Consider the following 4,231-nt stretch of genomic DNA (forward strand, 5'->3'; position numbering starts at 1 on the left):
GAGTTTCGGCAGGTCCTGTGACTGCTTTGACTTGTGAAATACAGCAGAAGTTAACGCTGTGCTCGTCATTCCTGGTGCAGCCCTTAGTTGTTCTTGATTTATCGTAGCTGCTTTTGCATTATGTTCCCTCTCTCCGTGTTCCCTCTTAGAGCCGCCATCAGTTCAGTTCAGTTCAGTTCAGTCTCTCAGTCGTGTCTGACTCTTTGCGACCCCATGGACTGCAGCACGTCAGGCCTCCCTGTCCATGAGTAACTCCTGGAGTTTACCCAAACTCACTGAGTCAGTGATGCCATCCAACCATCTCATCCTCTGTTGTCCCCTTCTCCTCCTGCCCTCAATCCCTCCCAGCATCAGGGTCTTTTCCAGTGAGTCAGCTCTTCGCATGAGGTGGCCAAAGTACTGGAGTTTCAGCTTCAACATCAGTCCTTCCAGTGAACATTCAGGCTGTGCATGAAAAACCTGAGTCAAAGCCGCGTGGAAGGCCCTGTGCAGGTGTTTAGTGCCTGGCCCAGCTCACCTCCCACATCTTGGATGTCCAGCCCAGCTGAGCTTTTTGATCACTGCCCCTTTAACCTTTTTCCTAATTTGATTTATCAAAAAAACACTTTTTCTCAGGATAGTTTTTTTTTTTTTTTAATTGTAGCACAGTACCATGGCTTCCTTAATGACTTACTGGTAAAAAAAAAAAATCCACCTGACACAGGTTTGATCCCTGGGTTGCGAAGATTCCCCCGGAGAAGGAAATGACAACCCACTCCATTATTCTTGCCTGGGAAATCCCATGGACAGAGTGGCCTGGCAGGCTACAGCCACGGGGTCTCAAAAGAGTCAGACGCGACTCAGTGACTGACCATGCATGCGCCGCCCGAAGACCGCTCACCACCACTGCATGGGAGATCCAGGGAAGAACCACCCAGCTGAACCCAGCAAATCTGTAGAGCCATGAGAGAAAGTACTTTATTGAAACTGTTGGTTGATACTATAGAAAGAAATTGCACTTGCTGTATGAAAAACATATTAGCCCTTAAGACTTTCATTTAAAGTTGAGCACTGAGCGACATGATTGATCACAGTCCTGCCTGAAACCTTTACTGTAGCTTTGTGAGATCCTAAGCAAAGAACTAAGCTTTAATCCTAAGCTTCCCTGGTTGCTCAGAGGGTAAAGCGTCTGCCTGCAAGGTGGGAGACCTGGGTTCAATCCCTGGGTCGGGAAGATCCCCTGGAGAAGGAAATGGCAACCCACTCCTGTACTCTTGCCTGGAGAACCCCATGGACGGAGGAGCCTGGTGCATGGGGTCTACAAAGAGTAGGATATGACTGAGTGACTTCACTTTCACTTTTTTACTTTCAAGCAGAGGACACAATTAAGCCATGCCTAGACTCCTGGTCCACAGAAAACGTGAGAAAATAAATGTTGGGTTATGTAGGTTTTTTGTTAACAATCTTATTCACATGTAATACAACTCACCCATTTAAAGTGTGCGATTCAACCGCTTTTATTCTCTTCAGAGCACTGTGAAACTGTCACCACAATCAATTTGTAATATTTTCACCACTCCCAAAAGAAAGCCCATATTTTTTAGCAGTGACTCACCATTCTTCTATTTCCCCAGCCGTGGGCTACCATTAACCTACTTTCTGTCTATATACATTTGTCTGTAGTAGGCATTTCATATAAACGGAATCATACAAAAAAAGTTCAGCACTGAGGGTTTCCCATAATATTCCTTTTTGCTAAACTGTAAGTTCCTCTAGGTAAGGAAATATGAATATCTGGACTTGAATCTCTAGCATTCAACAGTATTTAAAATTTTTTTTAATTGGAGGATAATTGCTTTACAACTGTTGTGCTGGTTTCTGCCATACAACAAGGTGAAGCAGCCGTAAGTATACACGTGTCCCCTCCCTCTTGAGCCTCCCTCTCACTTCCGACCCCATCCCACCCCTCTGGGTTGTTACAGAGCACAAGGCTAAGCTCCCTGTGCTTACAGCAACTTCCCACCAGCTGTTTTACAAATGGTAACGTATATGTTTCAATGCTACTCTCTCAATTTGTCCCTCCCTCTCCTTCCCCTGCTGTGTCCAGAAGTCTGTTCTCTATGCCTGTGTCTCTATTCCTGCCCTGCCAATAGGTTCATCAGTATCGTTTTTCTAGATACCACATATATGTGTTATTGTATGATATTTATTTTTCTTTTTATGCAGTTCAGTTCGGTGGTTGAGTAGTATCTGACTCTTTGTGACTCCATGGCCTGAAGCACGCCAGGCTTCCCTGTCCATGGGACTTAACTTCACCCTGTATAACAGGCTCTAGGTTCATCTACCACAGTAGAACTGACTCAGATTGGTTCCTTTTTATGGTGAGTAATATTCCATTATACATACATGCCACCACTTCTTTATCCATTCATCTATTGATGGACACCTGCGTTGCTTCCACGGCCTAGCTATTAGGTTGGTACAAAAGTAATTGCGATTTTGGACCATGAATTTTAAATCATTTTAACTAGGCTCAAACACATCTTTATTAATCAAAATAGGAACCATTACAATCAACACATTTTTGCCAACTAGAAATAAGTTCGTTTATTCCTGAAGCATAAAAACCTGTGCTTCAGGATTTGATGAACTCGTAGAAAGCATTTTCTGCCTGCTGCTGGTTGTGGAAGTGTTTTCTCTGAAAAAAGTTGTCGAGATGCTTAAAAGAAGTGGTACTCGGTTGGCAAGAGGTCAGGTAAATATGGTGGATGAGGACTACAAAGAAAGCTGAGTGCCGAAGAATTGATGCTTTTGAACTGTGGTGTTGGAGAAGACTCTTGAGAGTCCCTTGGACAGCAAGGAGATCCAACCAGTCCATCCTTAAGGAGATCAGTCCTGAGTGTTCATTGGAAAGATTGATGTTGAAGCTCAAACTCCAATACTTTGGCCATCTGATGCAAAGAGCTGACTCATTTGAAAAGACCCTGATGCTGGGGAAGATTGAAGGCAGGAGGAGAAGGGGATGACAGAGGATGAGATGGCTGGATGGCATCAGCGAGTCAGTTGATGGACATGAGTTTGAGCAAGCTCTGAGAATTGGTGAAGGACAGGGAGGCCTGGCGTGCTGCAATCTATGGGGTCACAAAGAGTTGGACACGACTGTGTGACTGAACTGAACTGAACTGAGGTAAAACTTCATAGCCTAACTTGCTCATCTTTTGAAGCGTTGGTTGTGCGATGCGTGGTCAGGCATTGTCACGGAGAAGAACTGGGCCCCTTGTGTTGACCAATACCAGCTGCAGGCATTGCAGTTTTCAGTGCTTCTCACTGATTTGCTGAACATACTTCTCAGATTTAATGGGATTCAGAAAGCTGTAGTGGATCAGACTGGCAGCAGACCACCAAACAGTAACAATGACCTTCTTTTGGTGTAAGTTTGGCTTTGGGAAGTGCATTGGAGCTTCTTCTTGGCCCAACCATTGAGCTGATGTCATATATGATGACATCGCTGGTTGTCATATAAAATCCACTTTTTGTTGCAGATCACAATCCAATCAAGAAATGGTTCACTGTTGCAATAGAATAAGAAAAGACACTTCAAAATGACCGCTTTGGTTTTTTTTTTTGGGGGGGGAGGGTCAGCTCATGAGGCACCCACTTATTGAGCTTTTTCCACCTTTCCAATTTGCTTCAAATGCTGAATGACCATAAAATGGATGACATTGAGTTCTTTGGTGACTTTCACATGTAGTTTTAAGGGGGTCAGCTTCAGTGATGGCTCTCAATTGGTTGTTGTCAACTTCTGCTGGCTTGCAGCTACGCTCCTCATCTTCAAGGCTCTTGTCTCCTTCAGAAAATGTCTTGAATTGTAGCAGAGTACCATGAATCACCACTTCTTCAATCACCACTACACTACATTTTCTAGCCGTTCCTGGGCCAAATGTGTTGATGATGTTGCGAGTTGTCTCTGCAACTTTACAACCCATTTTGAGCTCGAATAAAAAAAATCACTCGAATTTGCTTTTTGTTTAACATAATTTCTATAGTTTAAAATAAATATAAACAGCAAGTAATAATTCATTAGCAAAAAACATAAAGCAAGAAATGTACATTAAAATGATGTATAAAATAACCACATTTCTTTAAGAATGTATTCCAACATCAAACGGCAAATTTCAACAATGCAAAACCACAATTATTTTTGCACCAACCTAATACTTCAACAGCATTTTGCATTTAGTAGATACTCAGT

The 4,231-nt window shown here is 43.2% G+C and overlaps 1 pseudogene; it reads right to left on the bottom strand.

Annotated features, from left to right (window-relative positions):
- Positions 1-2,527: 2,527 nt before the first annotated feature.
- LOC113896543 lies at positions 2,528-4,014 on the bottom strand (annotated as a pseudogene).
- Positions 4,015-4,231: the final 217 nt, after the last annotated feature.

Source organism: Bos indicus x Bos taurus, chromosome 7 (assembly GCF_003369695.1).
Source record: "Bos indicus x Bos taurus breed Angus x Brahman F1 hybrid chromosome 7, Bos_hybrid_MaternalHap_v2.0, whole genome shotgun sequence".
NCBI classification, from domain to species: Eukaryota; Metazoa; Chordata; class Mammalia; order Artiodactyla; family Bovidae; genus Bos; species Bos indicus x Bos taurus.